Genomic DNA, 19,625 nt, shown 5'->3' with positions numbered 1-19,625 from the left:
TGGATGAGAAAGGAGGAGGGTTGGGGGTTGCTACCCCCGTGAAAGTAAATAATCTGCTATGTTCAAATAGGGGTTAGAAGAAGTTCACCCCCGTAGTCTTTTGTCTGATATGTGTTATGTGCTATGTTCGTTATGTTAAAATAACGAGTCCACCCTTAAAATGGACTATGTTCAAGTAGAGTAAAAAAATAGGCCAACTGCTCATTGTCTGCAATGTTGAAAAAATGCTCATAAAAGGGAACGAGTTCACCCTTAAAATGAACTATGTTTAAATAGGGTGAAAACGTAGTCTTATGCTATGCTCAATTAGGGATTGGAAAATAAGCCATACTCTTTTACTAGTTCTGCTATGTTCGTTATGTAAAAAATAGGTGTTGAATACACCCTGTTATGTTACGCAGTCTTATGTTCTGCTATGTGTTCGTAGTCTCTGTGTGATTTCAGTTATGGTAAAGAGCCATACTCTTTTATTAGCTGTGCTATGTTCAAATAGAGGTTGAAAAATATGCTCATAAAAGAGAGCGAGTACACCCCTGTTATGTATCATATTCTCTGCTATGTTCGTTATGTTAGAATAGGGGATGGAAAATATGCTCATAAAAGGAAACGAGTTCACCCCTAAAATGGAGGTCATAAAAGAGAACGAGTCTAAATCTATGCTATGTTCAATTAGGGGTGGAAACGAATCTTATGTAATTTCTGCTATGTTCAAATAGGGGTTGGAAAATATACTATACTCTTTTATTAGCTGTGCTATGTTCAAATAGGGGTGGAACGAGTCTTATGTATTATCTGCTCTGCTGTGTGTTCCTAATTTCTGAGGGGTTGAAAATATGCTCATAAAAGGGAACGAGTACACCCCTATATGTTCAAATATGGGTGATCCGCTCTGCTGTGTGTAACGAGTCTTTGCTCTGCTATGTGTTCATAGGGGTTCAAAAATATGCTCATAAAAGGGAACGGGTTCACCCCTAAATAGTGCTCATAAAACGGAACGAGTACAACCCCTAAAAAGTGCTCATAAAAGGGAACAAATACAGCCCTAAAATGGAGGTCGTAAAAGACCGTGTGTTGACGGTTCACGATGCTCGATTTCCTAGGGCCTCTTGAGTTGGCCTGGGTTGGCCTCATATGGCCCAGATCGATCCATTTTCTACTACTCGCTAAAATCAAATCAACTACAACAACTAATAACAGACATTGTAGGGATGCGCACGATTCGAGACATGTCTCGAATCTCGACTCGACTCGACTCGAATTCGAGTCGAGACACACTTTGTAAACTTCGAGACGGGTCGACACAAACGTATTTCTAGACTCGAATTTTCGAATCGAGACTCGAGTCGAGTCGAGACAGCTCGTAAAAATCTCCACTAGACTTGAATGTCTCGGAAATCTTTCTATAATTTTTAATATTATTTTGAAGAAAGTACTCACTCAGAAAAACTCAGCACGAGAATGTCGGATGCTGCAGGACTTGTCAGGTATTCGAAGTGCTGTGGTGATTGTCTTCAACAAGTGGCGAAACCAAGGGGAAAAGACGTCCAAATTCGAGGAGTTGGGCGACCCCCACTTCATTACAGATGTGGGACGTCGTAGGCTGGGCAGACTGGTAAAACAGGACAGGCAGCGAACTGCGTCGGAACTAAGATCAGAGTTTAATGTTGGTCAAAGTACAAGTGTGTCTGAACTAGTGTTGTCAAATTTTCGGAAATTTTGAACCTGTTTTTGAAAATCTTTTTTCTCGATTTTCAGGAAAAAATAAAATGTTTGTATTAGGTTAATTTTACTAGTAATGATATCTCTGTTTTTTCAAAAATTTCAATATTGCGAATATTAAAAAATAGTACTCGAAAATTAAACTATTGCAATTTTATCTATATATTAAAATACTAGATTTACGCGTGTATGTTTCTCCTCACAGAAAAGTTTATATATTTGTCTCCAATCCATTCAAGAATGAGATCTCGAACGCACAAGTGCTAGGAACGTGATGTTTTAATTTGTCGATTCCAAATTTTGTGTAAATTTCCGTTCTAATTTAATATTTTTTAAAAACATGGTCATTAGTTCTTTATTACATTTTTAGGGGTACACTAAAAGTACTGAAAGTTTTGAAAAATTAAAGCATCATACCTAAGATTTATATATTCCAATGTCGCATAGTTGTATATAGGGATTGTATAACTGTCAGGTGTTTATTTCATGTCCAAATGGTAGTGAAAACGAAGGATAAACATTTCTCCAGTTTAAGATTAATCCTCATTGTTTGGAGAGTATTTTTCCGAATAAACACGGTTTATGACTGTCATAATTAATTGTGTGTGTAATTTATTTACTTATTTAATAATGCATGCAAATACATACATACACGATATGGGCATTCAGTAAATGGATACTTGAAAATTGAAATTCAAATATCTATACAAGCCGGCTACGAGTCTTTCGTTTTGGCCACGGCTACTCTTTCCTCCTACCAATTTTACAATTAGGATTGAGCTTCTTACCAGATGTGTAGGCTAACGAAGGCCACACAGATATTATCGAAATTATTGTGCTATTGTTTCTTTGTATTCTTTGGCAGAAACTTCTGTAGATATCGAAGCCCACCAGTCAAGCCATATCTAGCATCTTGGTGCTAGATCTAGCATAATTCACTCCCATTTAGCATCTGCCATCTTGACTGTAGCATCTTGGCAAAATCTAGCATGATTTCGTTCTTCCCTCTGGAGAACAGAAAGAGGACGAAAATTTAGATGGTTCAATGACCGTTGGGAATTATCGATTTTAGTTGAAGCGATGGTTGGAGTAATAAAACCAGTTAGTATTTCCGCTGTTGTATTGTTGAATTCACAGAAATGTTCGAAAATAAGCAAAAGGTGACTCTGCACAAGATGTTTACTTACCCATAGTTTTATTATTGTCAACTGAACCCTGAGTGTGAGGTTATCTGGGATGTTTCTGTCCCTTCTCACTTAACAACTTGAGAGGGGAGGAGGTATGATCGTCAGGGACCACTAGTAATAGCCTACACCGCTAAAAGAAATGCTTTAGTGCTGCGTCCAATGCGGCATGTTTTGTATATATTTCTTAAAATGTTATCCATTCATAAAGTATAAATTCCCCTTCCTCCCCTGATTCTCTTTCCAATACAGAGAACTGACTCTTTAAATGAAGAAACAACCCTGAACCCTCCCGAAAATGCTATAATGAATAGTTCGTACAAATAACAAATCTGTGGATGAATCAAATAATGCAGATACATGGGAAGATCATGACGAAGATAACAGTTCTTCATGCAGCGCAGTCCACCACATGTAAATAGATTTGAAGTGTTCATATTTGTGTATGTGTACGTGTGTATGTGCTTTGCTTGTCAGTATTTATATGCGCGTGTGTCTTGAATTGTTATATTAATATCCACTGAATTAAGTGAAAGTATAAAATGGATTTGATGACTGCCAAATGGACGTCATCTTGGTAAGTCATTATTTTTTAATATTTATTAATATTAAATTAGATTATAGTTTTGCGAAATTTTCAGGAGCAAAGCTCTACAAGACGTGAACCTACAGTTTAACGTCGGATTTGAAACACATGAGCTCCTACCATGAATCAAACCTCGTTCGAGAAAGGCGCATACGCTAACCACATAGCAACGGGGAGCTCAACATTTAGTAATATGCAGTGTTGGGTAAGTTACTTGTAAAATTGTAACGCGTTACAAGTTACTTGTCTTTCTCTTAAAATGTAACGCGTTACTTACCCCAAAAAGTAACTGTTGCTTTACTTCGAAAGTAACGCGTTACTAACGCGTTACGTTTAGGTCCGAAACTTTAAATATGTGAAAATAATAGGGGAGAGGTGCCGAATATCGCACTTATTTTATTTTTCGTACGTAGCGAAGCAGAAATATTTGAAAATGAAAAGAGAACGAGGACAAGGCAAAGGATGGAGTGTTTGCCAACTCGTGTGATGCCTAGAATGGATTTCAATACATTATATATTTGTACATAACGTTTTAAACAAAAGTCTACGATTTTCCGAGTTGAAAACAAGTGTGCATAATATCGTACCCCGGTGCGATATTAAGAACACATTCTGTAAGGGCGTAATGTGCAAGACTTTGTTGCCGAAAACAAGAACAAGAAGTTATAATGAGGCATGTAATTAAACATAGGCCTCTTACATGTTAATATGCTACAACTATTAAGACCTCTTACATGCTACAATAGAAAAAAACATGTTTGGTATACATTCTAAAGCATACAACACATTCTTGTACAAATTATCATGAAATGGAACATGGACATTGCAGAATAGCCTACATGTATGCTACAAATTACAAATGAAACATCGAAATTGCATAGGCCTACAAACAAAGCTAGAAATATTTAATGAAATATGGAATGGATGCTTTGAAAAAACATTAGAAAAGATGTAGCTAAAGAAGAGGCGAAATAAAAAGCAATGCCGCCAATGCGGTTCAGTGTTCACGTCAATTTCAATGTGGAAGTGATGATTATAATGTTCCAAACACAAATCACATACAAACTGCTTGTAGTCATCAGTACTCATGCATAGCTCATGCCACCAAGAGCTACACTGAATACAACGGATCCATTTTTCGCATGCTTTGTCACATGAAAATGTTCCGTTACAATAAGTACATTCTCAGTCTTCATCTTCAATGAAAAGACATATCCAAATCTTCATCACTGGTTATGCCAGGGCTTCTCTCCCTGTTCTTTTCTTCCCTTTTTTAAACGTTTGTTTCTTCTCTGTCCTTTCCAATTCCCTTTGCTGCTTTCTTTTCATTTTGTTTGGCTGTTCCTTTTTGAGATGTGCGTTGCAAATCTTCAGTGAGTTTATTTTTGTATGATGAGCTTGTTAGAAGAGTAGCAGAACCACCTCGTCTTCCTCTAGACACACCAGGATTAGGCACATGATGAGGAACTGGACTTACATCCGATGGTAAGACGAGCGACGATACACTGGAGGTGCATCCATTTGAAGAATGCGAAGACTGGTTGAACTTATCGGTATTTCCTAAATAACTGCCTTCAAAAGTCGTTGAAGAGTGAGCAGCAGGTGACTCATGCAGGCCTAATTCTGTAGATGTCTTGGGGTCTTCTGTTGGTGATGTAGGCCTAAGTGTTCTCACGTGTGTGGAAGACACAGCCCCTCCGTTTGCTGCTTCCTTGCTGACTTCTTCGTTTGCCTCAGCAATGTATTCATGCTCAGGAAATATATTGCGATCGCATTGATACAGACCAGCCACTCGATATCCATTGGCAGCTACTTCAATTGTGACAGCCCTTTTGTAAGGTTCTCCAAATAATGCTGCAACTTCGTAGTGGGTAACTGCTCTGTGTTTGTTATGTTTGAGCCATGTCTCTATTGGTTGCGCATAATATGTCTCCAGTGGTTGCATAAAAGCTCTGTCGAGAGGTTGCAATTTATGTGTCGTGTGTGGTGGCAAAGAACAAATGTGAACATCATTCTCGCGTGCCAATTGAAACAGCCTAACATTGCGCGTATGTTAATAATGGCCATCCAGAATAAGAATAACTGGATTATCTTTGGAGGGTCTGAAGTTCGTTAAGAACGGCTCCTGGAACCATTTAATGAAACTATCAATTTGTATCCAGCCTAAGGTGTGGCAATGAGCGATGGTGCCATAAGGGGCACCATCCAGAAATTCCTGCTTCATATTCTTTCTAGGATATACAATAAGGGGTGGTACAAAATGCCCTGACGCACTCATGCATGAAACCACTGTGACTAGGGAACCACGTTCCGCGGACGAAACTGAACCAACTTGCCTTTCTCCTTTAAGAGCAATCACCTTTGTTGTTTTGTGCTGGACGATGGTAAGGCCTGTTTTGTCAACGTTGTAAATTTTTGTTGGGTCATGATGCACGATGTCAACCAGTGGTTCGTATATATAAAAAATGCATTAACCTTTTCTTTAGTGAACCCCTTAAGTCTAGCAAGACTTGTCGGTTGATGTTTTCGTAGAGTGAGCTTTGGATTGCGAGTCATAAAGCCACGAAACCATTTAGCACCAGCTGGCTAATCGTTCTTCGGAAATGGATGCGAAATTGATTTCAGCGAGTTGAAAAGCTAAAAGTTTGATATCTTTGGCCGTTAAACCAAAAAACACAGATTCCATATCTACACAATACTCTACTAATTCACTTTCCATATTGTACCCAAGAGTTGGTTTTCACCCTAACCTAATGAAAACTAGCTTATCTATATCCTGTTCGACACAACCCACACGGAACATGCCCTGTACAGCCTTATGTGACACCATTCCAAGGTGAAAAGTGCTATTCGTAATATCGCACCCATGTGGTATTTGGAACATATGCAGGGGGCGATATTCGGCACAAGTGGGCATGCTAACATGACGCTTACTTCTACCAACACATTTGGTATCCACGTCGCAATATACACTTTACACTATAACTAGGTAGTTACACATACCATTTATGTACTATTTATATGATTATATCATACCTTTGACTGCAGAATATATCCTTGACGACAATCTTGCAAAATATTTTGGTGTTCACCAAAATTACAACAGCTCGTGCTTTTCTTCCACCTACACACAGCGCGGCGAAACTCCGTCTACTGGAGTAGATACCTCAGCCGATTATAATACACGTGTTAACACCAGAGTGCAGCACTCCCCGGCCGAAATCCAACGGGGTACGGAATTATGAAGGGGTGTGATAATCGGTACTTCTCTGCTATTATTTTAATTTTCCGTACTACTATTACTACGCTATCATTATTATTATTATTATTATTATTATTATTATTATTATTATTATTATTATTATTATTATTATTATTATTATTATTATTGCGCTTCTGAATCGCTTTATGTAAATGCAAGGACATATTTTTACTTGTTATATGAACATTTTCATATAATGTAATATTGATAAAATGCCATACTGCGTTAATAATAGGGATGGGCATGAGCGAGTTCGAGCGAGTTTTTTTCGGAACTCGATTCGACTAGAAACATACATCTTTGAGCTTGACCTGAGAACTCGGCTTGAAAAATTTCCTCCAACTCGACTTGAATTGAGGTCGAGTTTCGAGTCGAGTCGAGCTAAATCCGGTGTGTAGTTTCGAGCACTCTCTTCAACTATATTACGTAGACAATATAATTATTATCAATGACACTACTACTACTACAACTTTTATTATTATTATTATTATTATTATTATTATTATTATTATTAATTATAACAACACTGTATATAAACATCGAAGATAGGCGGTTTGCGTTTCAATACTAAAAAGCTAGTTGATTGCCAACCTCGGTAGTCGTGAAGTCTAGGAGTCAAGGACATTGTTCACGAGATTCTGAATTTGGGTTGAGGGTCTAGGTTGAGTATTCGGGCTCGAGCAAAACATTGTTAACAGTTATTGGGCACTGGCCAAATATCTTCAAAAATGCTCGGCCCGGGTTTAGAATTGTCAACGACTCGAGCAGATCGGCTCACAGCTCATTCACTATCGACCCAAACCGAGAAGTGAGTTGAGCCAACAGCTCATAGAACCGACTCGGCTAGAGCCCTTGGCTCAGTTGAGCCGAACCAAGCAGATGGCACATCTCAACCAAACCAGCTGAGCTTGTTATAAAAAAATCTCTTGTGGTCTCGCTATCGAGACGAGACGATATGCGAGCAGTGTCCCCTCTCGTGAGCAGCACTAAAAGTATTCCGTATTACTGCTTAGCTTACTTTTCTTATAGCTTTCGCTTTCCAGTGTAATCAGGCCATGATTTCAAGACGAGTTAAAACGAATGAACCATTTATCATACCCGACTGGACTGGAAACTCGACGCGAAAAACTGAATCGGCCTGGAACTCGATTCCAGAATATTACCTTTGACTTGACTCGAAACTCGACTTGAATTCGAGTCGAGTCGAGTTTTATCTTGACTCGTGCTCATCCCTATGCGTTAGAAAAAATGGCTGCTTATTATTATTCTACTAAACTAATTATATAATAATAACAATGGTGTTATGTAAAATTAAAAATACACAATATAGAGGAACATTACACTACAACTAATAAAATGAGTACACATGAACTGGGGGTGAATCAAACTTTACCAGTAACTCTAAAATCGATACAGTTTTTTAAACCTAATTTCAAACTCTATAATCAACGGGACTCTAGGATAAGCAAACTGATCTGAAAGAACTCCAATATTACATACCATCAGCAAACTATTTGCTAGTAATAAAGTAGGCCAGCTCATCATAACAGTTTATTCATATTATCTTTTTACTGTATATCGTTAATTATGGCACTCTAGTTGTTGATATTTTCCGCCGGGGCACTTCAGACACTGTACTTTTAAATTCTGTCCAAGCACCATCACCTCAGCTCTTAAGTAAAATGTATTCTTTCAAATGTTCGAACGGTAAAACATTTTCGTTCTGCATCTTTATAAAAACAATACCAATCAAAGTAAAATAGACTACCGGTATCATTGCACTCCTAGTTTACGCACTGAATGTATTGATTTGCAGCTGTCAAAATCTAGGACAAAATCTTCCAGGTGTTTGCAATCAGTACACGTGATTTCCCTGAGGCTGTCCTCATCTTCCAAAAACAGCAAATGACACTACGAACTTATCTGTTTCTCTGTTGTCTCTGTGACTGTCGGTCACTGACATACGTGGTTCATACTCGATTGTTTCATTCTGAGAAATTCACTTACAGGAAAGAAACATTTGTTTTCGAATAAAAATAAACATATATTGTAGTTACTAATCTGAAATGTAACGCGGAAAAAGTAACGCAAACTAGGTACGTTACTTAAAAATTTGTAAATCGTTACCGTTACAGTTACTTTGAAAAAAATGTAACGCGTTACTAAGAAACGTTACTTAAAAAGTAAAGCGTTACAAGTAACACGTTACTTGCGTTACGTTACTTCCCAAGACTGGTAATATGTATATTAAGTTGTAAAATTATATTCGTTTAATTTTCACTAATATAATCTTCATAATGTAAAGCCTTCGCTAGGCACGTTATCTTGTTTAAAATCAAAGAGCCTACCTATTATGTTTACGTCTCGGGGTTGGACTGCGGGATGATAGAAATCCGAAAGATATGTTTTTATTATATTTTATACAGTAGATCTGCTCCTTCGTAATCTCCGTGTTTGATAAGAATGAACCTCCCTGGCTCACAAAAATGTATACTTAATGTACGCTTGTGAAGCAAACGTCATTTCCGCTTCCTGTTCAGCTATCTGGTTACAAACAAAACAGCTTTGAGCGGGTGACATGAAGAAGTTTGCGGGAGGTACACAGTTTCGCAAATCAGTGGATACGTTGTGGATGTATTCAAAGTTCACTGATTTCATATCAAATTTAAATTTTATAAAAACATTCTCAGTAAATACTAACTTAACGATAACTATTTTTTTAATTGGATCGCTAAAGAATGTTTTTTGGTTCAGCAGGTCTCGGTAATCGTCCGGCACGAAAACTGAAGTTCTTACAAGTGTTTCCCCAGCAAAATTTTTGAGAAAGGGGTCCTCCAGGAACATTGTTTAGGGGGTAATTCCTGCGTTTGTTATATATATATATATATATATATATATATATATAAAGATAAGTAGGATCGGGTCTTCAAAATTAGTTCAGAAAGATAATATGAAAATCTGGCATAATTGGCAAGAATCTATCTAATCTAATATAAATAAAATAAATAGTTTGTTTGTGTGTCTGTCTGTCTGTATGCGACCTGGGGAACAGACGACAGGATCGAGAATTACCAAATTTTGGTCAGGGGTACCTTGGGATATTACTGTTGAATTCATTGTTTTCACGGTCGCTGAAATTAATGGTGAAATTCTGATCGCATTAACTTCCAAATTCACCCTATGCGGGCCGGGAGTTCCCGGGCGGGGGGACGGATACCGAGGCATGTAAAAGTAATCCAAAATGAAAAATATTAGTGTCAAATCCATAGTTTTCGCGGTCATTGAAATCAATCCGGACAATTTCATTAGCGTTGATTTGCAAATTCAGCTATAATTGTATGCGGACCGAGAGTCAGCGGGGGAATAGTGAGACACGTAAAAATAATCGAAAATGACCGATATTGGTATCATATATATATATATATATATATATATATATATATATATATATATATATATATATATATATATATATATACATTTAGATAGATAGATATAGATATATACATGATCGAAAATGGCCTCGAATCCATACTCGCTGAGGTTAACAGAAGATGCCGTTTAAATCCACAAATTCATCTCCATTAATACTCTGAGAGGGATGGTGGCATGTAAAGATAATTGAAAGTTGTCGGTACTAATGTCAAATTCATAGTTTTTGGGTTCCACAAGTTCATTGGTGACTGTTTTGGTGCCCTTTGTGTCCAAATTGAAACGTATTCTTCCCGTGCGAAGAACGGGTTTTCTGCTAGTCTGTAATAATTACTAACGGAAGGTTCACTTAGTATATTTCTCGCTGCTCAAGTTTACTCACTTGTGCCGTATATGTGTGTAAAGTAAAATTAAAACCTGTTGCTTTAAGTATTTCTCTGTTAGCGAAATACATGGTATATACAGTAGGATGTCGATAGTCCTAACGTCAAAAATCCGAAGGCGGTAATTAGAAGCTTTTTACATTGTGTCTTAACGCTAGCAATAAACAAACAATAGTGTGTTCGTCGACGTTATGTAAGTCAGTGTTTTTACAAACGTTCATTTATATGAAATTTTTTGGCATGTATTTTTATTTTTACTTTTCTTATGCCTATAAGTTTTAAGTGTGACTTACAAGAACAGTGTTATTTAGAGTATAAGCAGGTTCCTCAGAAACATTAGAGATAAGTAACCTTACGTACGGTATTGTAATTACTGTATGTACTGAATAACCACTGTATCGATAGAAGAACATACCGTACAGTATATGTAAGCCTAAATGGCATTTTCTTGGTCATTTTCGAAAATCCGAACAATTTGAAAATCCGAACTACCTCTGGTCCCAATTAGTTCGGATTTTCAACTTCCCACTGTATATGCTGCAGACATGTTACAGCAAGTAAGATTACTAGCATCAGGCCAACAAATAGATTTTAAAGTATATTTTTCCTGTTTTTGCCAATGTTTCAAAATGTCCTGAATTTTACATAGAACAAGCAGGATATCACCATGAAATATATGTTTGATTTAACGTATTAACTGAAATGATTCTGTGACTAACTAAAATGATGATCCTGATAATACCCAAATTTTCCGTTTTTTCCCAGCTCGGGAAAGCCATAAAAAGACTGGTTTTTACCCAAAATTTCCGTTTTTTTCACAGGCCTTCACAACACTAGTCTGAACACACAGTGCACCAAACACTCCTAACGATGGCGAATGTTAACACCACGACATCGGAAAATTTAACTGCAATGAACACATGACCATGGCCAGTGGACTTTGGCACATTGGCAGAGCGTTGCATTGTTTGATGAATCCCGATATTTTCATCATAACGATGTGAGGGTCCCTCGTGTTCCAAGGGAACAGCTCTTTGACATTTGTACTGCGGGACGGAGACAAGCTGTCTGCGGCTTAATTATTATCTGGGGAACATTCAGGTGATCATCCATGTGTCTAGTGGAGCTCGAGCAAGGCACCATGAGGGCCGAGGCGTATCGCACGCTGCTTGCACACTACCTACACCCTTTCATGACGTCCATGTTTCCCATCGGTAGTGGCATTTTTCGACAAGATAATGCACCATGTCACAAGGCCAGGAGTGTGATGGAGTGATTCGAGGAAAACAAGGGCGAGTTCCAAGTGATATGCTGGCCCTCAAACTCTGCGGATCTGAACCCAATCGATCGAATCTGGGATGTGATTGAACGTGACGTGAGGGCGCATCACCCTCTCTGCGGAATTTACAGGAATTAGATTACCTGTGTGTGCATATGTGGGGCCAACTCTCTCCTGCGACACACCGAGGAACATTCCGATCATGCCAAGACGCGTTGCCGTTGTTATTCGTGCCAAAAGGTGAACATAGTAACAATTAGGTAGGTAGTCATAATGGTCTGGCTGATGTGTGTGTACATTTTATCTCGCATATTTTGTCTACACTCGAATGCGAGTCGAGTCGAGACAGAGTATGTCGAGTCGAGACAAAAACATATTTTAGAGTCGAGACATTTTGTCGAGACGAGTCGAGACAGGCTTGAATCTCGACTCGACTCGACTCGTGCGCATCAATATCTACAGAGCATTTTCTTCATAATAACAAGCATTCTGTTAAAAAACACCGAATTATTCAGAAACCTATCAAAACAAAACAAAACAAATTGATGGAGTAACCTCTACAAGAATACATTCTAGCACGGAAATTAGGCTATTTCAGCATTAGTCAATTTGATCAGTTGCTACATTTGCTAATGAAAGGTTGACGTTACATGTTCTCCTTGAAATTTATGCAAAGGAGAAAATATCTTGATCAAATATCCGGCTTTAAATACGTAGATTTTTATAAAAATATCGGCAAACAGGAGTTGGAGGAGTTTAGTGAGACACTCCCGGGATTTATTCTTGCCAGCCGGCGTACTTCCGTTTCCTCCCACATTATCATTCCACCAAGTCTACCATCATAATTCACTTCCCTTAATCATCGACTCCCTTAGTCTACAGGGCTTAATCGTTGGACATAGTGGGGGTGCGGTGGCTCAGTGGTGCTTGGGGTCCCTGGTTCGATCCCAGCTCGCGCCGTTTGGACTTTGTGTTGGACAAACACCGTGCTTGTGGGTTTTCCCGGGGGTCCTCCCGTTTCCTCCCACTTTCTTCACTCCACTCCTGAGTTAATTTAATTTTTTCATGATTCTAATTAACTTCGCTTAATAGGGATGATCAAAAAGACGCAAAGAAAATATACGCCATATTGAATCGAAATTGACTCAATATGGTTAAAGAAATTTTTAAAAATATTTTATTATAATATTTAAACAATGAAGTTTCGAAGTTCAGAGGAACTTGGTCCCTTTTACGCTATAATTCATTGCCAATTTTCCCCACAACCAATTCGAATGATGCGGATTGCCTAAAGTAAAAATAGGCTATGTTTTGTCTAATCAAATGATCTTCACTTTGTTTTGCCTATACCACAAATTTGTTTTGTATGCATATGTGTAAAGAGTGAGCGCTTTAGCATTCACCCCTTATTCTTGGTATAGTTAAAATCCAAACAATAGGATTATTAGTTGAAATCATAAGCCAATTTTCATTAAAATGAAACAAAAACAATAGAAGATAGTTGTGGAACAGACGAACGGCCGCAAATACTTGCAAATGTTAGTGGAATCGAATTATAGCGCTAGTTTCAAGTTTAAATAATGTTGTGCATTGTAGAAGTGAGCGAATTTTTTTCTTTACTCTTTGATGAATTTCACTGTTTCATAAAAATGGGATTTGTTTAAAGATGTCTTCGCGGAACAGTTTTCAAATCAGGGAGGGGTAATTAACTTCCTCATTATCGAGTGACTTCAGCCCCAAGCAGTAGAACTATGGGAAAGCCTTATAGAACATATACTTCATATTGTATTAGCATATTTTCACTTTTACGAATCTCGAGCCGGCTGGGTTGTTGAGGTCTTGGCTCGGCTCACTTCTCGGCTCGGCTGCGTAGTGACTGAGCCGTGAGCCGCGCCGTTGACAACACTACAGGCTGCTCACCTACATCCACCGGCTTCCAGTGGGCCACTGCGGCTCCTACCTTTGTAACAGTTTATAGTAATAATCATTATTTTCACCCTCGCAATCAGCTATCGAGTCGCGGTGATTAAATTATACATAATATGTATTTCATTTATTTATTTATCTCCTAAATTATTTTTATGATACAGCAAATAGATCATTATTGTTGTAAAATGTTTATTTTCATGAAGCAGAGAGAATATTCTACTTGAGTTTAGAACTATCGCTTACTACACTTTTAATTGACAACTAATAGTTTACATTCATTATTTCTGTCCATTTTCTACAAATTACTCGCAGAGACTATTCGGAGTAAATGTTTTACTTAGGTTATGCTTCATTAAAGTTTAGTCATATGTTAATAACCATTTCAAATATTTATTTCGGGTTAGGATAATGATTAAAAATGAAGTTTCCTCTTTTATAAAATTCTTTATAATTGTAATACTTTATTTAAAGGACGTAATTCTGGATTATTTGGAAATATGAAAATAAACTAGAATGAAGACGATAATACTAAGCAACATTATTAGAACAAAACATTGCTGTTTAAGAAATTGACCGAATCAATCTCCTCTAAAAAGTAAAAAGGGAGCGTAGGGGATTCGAACTGATGATCGTGAATAAAAGCGAAATACTGCGGGAGCGTGCGCTAACCGTCCACTCTACGGAGGGATGTTAAGGTTCATTCTCTTATTAAACGCATATTTGAAAATCACTACCACAAACTGCCTGATGGCTTCTCATCTTTTATGGCTTATTTTCTTTTATCTGTTTGTTTATATATAAAATGTATAATATCTATTATTATTAGAACTCTGCAATATGTATATTAACTAACATTATGAAAGATTTATGCATAGTGTTCTAATAAAGCATAGAGTTCCCTCTCTCTGTGTCTATAAATTTCGCCTTTCATTCGCAACGCTTACGAAAACGGAACTTAAGATTCTGACTTCGTTACTTCGATCTGTGTGCGAATTTACACAACTAACTCGGTCTTTAAATTTTACACGTGTTTCCGCCAACAGGTGACTATTAGCTTTATCGCTATATGCAACGTTGATAAAGCATTAAAGGAATAACACAAATTGCAAATAATGATCGAACTTACAACTCTATTCAAGGTGTCATCTCACCTTCCTATCTAGGAAACGAGCCGGGTTTGATTCCCGGCAGGAGCTCATGTGGTTCGGATTCCACGTTAAAGAGTTGGTCCCATCTCATTTAGTCCTTCTACTGAAAGGGGCGTTAAACTTAAAATCAACTCAACCTATCTAGAAGAAGGGAAAACAAAACTCATTACTGCTACCAACTAACAATTATTTATACTCCATTTCTTGTTCTCATAAAATAGTAATTCTATGTGTCAATCCATAAATGTAATAATTTTGTTACGTTCATGGGCAAACCTAAAAGGAATCTGATATACAGTATATATATTCTGTTCGTATCAATAGCTTCTACTATGTTTCTTTTTCTTTCCTTATTTTGTCACTCTCGTAATAATAATAATAATAATAATAATAATAATAATAATAATAATAATAATAATAACAATAATAATAATAATAATAATAATTATTATTATTATTATTATTATAATAATTATTATTATTACTATACTTATAAATGGACACTGTTTTCTTCAGAAACTTGCGACTTTAAGGTCTGTAGTGTAGAGCTCTGCCGACAACAACACAATGGACGTTGTTTGTAAAAAGACCAAAAAACATTATTCACTAACATATTCTACGGTTTGAACTGCAAAAAATGATCATATTTCTTCGCGATAATGTGCAAACAAGAGTGATATGTTGTTTCTACACACTTTCCTTTTATCGGATGACCAGTCAGTTATAAAAAAAGCTTCTATTTTTGTAAAGAAAATAAAAAGTATGTCTTCACGGTAATCGACCTGAGGACCACAATAACTTGAGCCCACGGTGTTACCAATTACACCATCAAGACCTGCTTTCATGGGAAGCACTACATAGAGTGATTTGTCGAAAAAGTGTACATCGCATTGTATTTGTCTCTTGTTTCCTTGTTTTTATTGCGTTAACTCTTTGTGTGGTTCGTAGAATACACGAAAAAGCAAATACATTTTTCGCCACGATGCCCAGGAATATGTTTTAACTGATCAGCAAATAGGGAGCTACTTGCGAAATGATATAGGGTACTGTGTAGTATTTTATTTTCATAGCAGCAAGGGCAAGATACTATCCAGCGGGAAACATGCATAAACTTTCTTGACAGAGTATACACCCACTGAAAATTAATGAAATATGCATTTCTGGATTGCGTATGCGTTATGTCCTTTACCTGATAGGGATCACCATCCGTAATTTCTGGAATTGAAATAGGACATATTCAAGTTTTGCTTTTTCGTGATTTTCGACAGCCCTAGCTCTGAAACTATGCACTTTTCCCCACAGGTCCATGTGAAAATTTTTCTCTTATTTAGATGTAAGGAATCACCTATTAGAGTTCGTCGGTATAGTTCATTAACACCTTTTATAAAACTCTAATACTAGAAGTAATGGCTGTTTGTTTGACGAAAAGATAAAAAGTAAATAATACCTATCCGACCCTGAGTGCAATTACTTCTTTCTACACCCTTTCCCTTGGTTCGGATCAACTTCGTGCCCCATCGTGGGCTACGAAGAAAGCCGAAGGGTCGCGGTCGACACAGTTTCTCTTCAGGCTATCGAGCCAGAATGATTGAATTATATAATTGTATTTTTATTTATTTATTTATTTAGTAAACAAATTTCCGATACAGCAAAAATACCATTATTTTTGTAAAATGTTTATTATTTTCATGAAGCATAGAGAATTTTCTACTTTGGCTTTAGAACTATCCTTACTAATTTTTAATCGACATCTAATAGTTTACGTTCATTATTTGAGTCTATTTCCTACATATTACTTGCAGAAACTATGCGGAGTAAATGTTTTTTATTTAATCACTGTTTTATGAAAGTGTAGTCATATGTTAATTGAAATTCCACTATCTGTAAGTTTCTCATTTCGGTTATGAAAATGATTATAAACGAAGATTGTGCTTTTTCACAATTTTAATGTTTTTAAATATGTAATTCTAAATTATTTGGAAATATTCAAATAAACTAGAATGAAGAGCATAGTACTAAGGAGCATTATTAGAACAAAACATTGTTCCTTAGGGAACCCACAGAATGAAGCTTTTCGTAAAAAAAGATACTATAATGTAGGGGATTCGAAGTGCTGATCCTGGATAAATAAAGTATGTAAAGAACAAGTTTCAACCGACTACTCTACAAAAGCACGGTAAGGACTCTGCACCTTCGCAGGCGCATATACCGAAACCACGAACACAAAATGCCTGATCAATTCGCACATTTTGTAGCTTATTTTTATTTAGTCCTTTGTATAAATGGAAAATGCTTAATAGCAATGATTGTTAGTGCTGTGCCACATGTATAGTAACAAATCTTATGACAGATTTACGTTGTATTTCTAACAAAGCAAAAAATTCCCTCCCTATTTGTAAATTTCGCTGCGCGTTTGCCACATTTACGAAAATAAAACTTAAAATTTTTGGATGATAGCTTCCGAGATTTCTTTTTTAATTATAACTTGCTTATTTCTTAACTTTTTATTGAAATATTTTTTGGAAATATGTGTTTTGTTTTTCTGCTTATTTCAAAGAAAAATGTGACATTTTCTATCACAAGAAAGAGAGTTATTTCTATTTATGTAATTTCAACAGACGTGCGACAACAATTTTGTACATACGTGTACACAAAACATTTTTAGTATTACTTCGAAAATATTTTCTCTCTCAACGTTGAAAACATATTACATTACATTCAGCACAATATTTCTAGTACAGTTTGTGAAAATTTTCCTAACATTCTTTTATTCCTAACTTTTTTAAAAAAATGCACTTCCTGTACTCCATGAAAGGTTTTCCAAACATATTTTTAAAAATATTTCCGGTAAATATTTGGAATAATTCTGATATAATAAGTAATTTTTTTCTGCTGTAACGGAAGAGTATATTCTGAAAACAATGTAAAAATATTTCTCTAGTATGCCAGAAAATGTTGTTCACTAAAAATACAAAATATTTTCCAAAACACAACGGAAATCCTTTTCTGTACATTTTAATAAGTCTCCTCTTCCCTGCTTAAAGCTTTATGATCAAAATTGGATAAATTATTTTGGAAATAATACTAAAATATTGCAAGAAAACATTTCATTTAAGTTATAAGCGAAGATTACTAAAATAGTTTGGTAAAAATTATGTAACTTTTTAATAATATTTCTTATATTAAAATAATTTATTTTTAAAATATTCTATATTTTTTAAAAAATATATATTGAATATGTTTTCTCGTAAAAATAGAAAATATTTTAAATATCGTATTGGGAAATAGTTTTTTAAAAAATATATTGAATATATTTTTGTTTTATTGTTTTCAATATCATACATGGAAAAGATTTTTAGTATCATTTAGAAAATATTTCTCTTCTCAACAGCAAAAACATATTACATTGCATCCAATACAATATTTCCAATACATTTTGTGAATATTTTCCTGGATTTACTTTCCGGCGACCATTCTCAAAATGTACTTTCTTTATTTTCTAAAATGTCTTCAAACATTTCTGGAAAAATATTTTCGGCAAACATTCGGAATATATTGGGAAAACCAGCATGGAAATTTCCAGAGAAGGAAAACCTTTTGGAAATCAAGGAAAATATTTTCTTTTAGTTAAGAAAATATTCCTTGGTGTGTGGGAATGTATAAGAGCATGAAATTGTTTACTACCAATTTGTTTGCGTACAGAATCACTCGATAATTTAAAAGGAAAAAATATTTTTTTTCGCATAAGGTATTCAATGTAGTGCAATTCGAAATGTAAAGAGATCTTTGTACAGTTTTAATCTACGGATGCACTGATAGTAAAATATACGGAAAAAATTGAGGAAGCTTTTAATTTGTTTATTTTTTGTAGAGAACAGTACCCAACGAACTCCTTCAGTACTGTTAACCGGTTTCCACTACTACTACTACTTATGCTATGGATCAGTGTTGAATTCAGACATTTTAACACGGGGGAACGTGAACTCTTCGGGAGAGAGAGGTGCTTTTTTTGTATTTTTCAGGAAAGTAGCATATCTAATAATTCAATTCCCATGCACATTTTACCTAATTCTGAGACTAATTGCGGATAAATATCTATAGTAAAATTACAATAAAAAAGCAATTGTTATTTTTTATCTAAAACATTTAATAACTATAAAGACTGGCAAAATTATTTTATACTAAACTTTAGTTACTATTTACTGTACTTATTATTGTTATTATTTCCTTTTTACAGTAGTTACTGTTTGATATTAAAGTGGAAATTTGGTAAAAGGTTTAAAATAACTCAAACATGTTAATTGTCCTAAAACAAACATGTATAGAAAAAGTTTAATAAAAGATTCAGATTCTTCCTCTTACTTCTGATTCTAAATAGAGCATATTCACCTTGGGTTCTTCGCTGCGTAGACATGAATAACTTTGTTCACAAAATCCTCAGTAAGATCTTGATCACCTTCAATAGCAATCTTTCATTAATATACTACTATTCTATTGATAAAAATCTATATAAATCTCAAACCCAGGAGGGAGAACTGTTTCTGCATGATACCTCAAAGTGATGCCCTCTGAATCTCACTCTCTAACTAACTTCAATTTTTTTTAAAGCAAGTTGTGCTTACTTTAACAATAATTCTAAAACACACTATTGTCTGTTTCTTCCGATGCAAAAAGTGGGATTTAAGTCGCTCTATTTGAAATAA

This window comes from Thermobia domestica, chromosome 7 (assembly GCF_964235325.1).
Source record: "Thermobia domestica chromosome 7, izTheDome1.hap1.1, whole genome shotgun sequence".
In the NCBI taxonomy this organism is placed as follows: Eukaryota; Metazoa; Arthropoda; class Insecta; order Zygentoma; family Lepismatidae; genus Thermobia; species Thermobia domestica.
The sequence above is the reverse complement of the archived record's forward strand: the minus strand, read 5'-3'. Positions refer to the sequence as shown.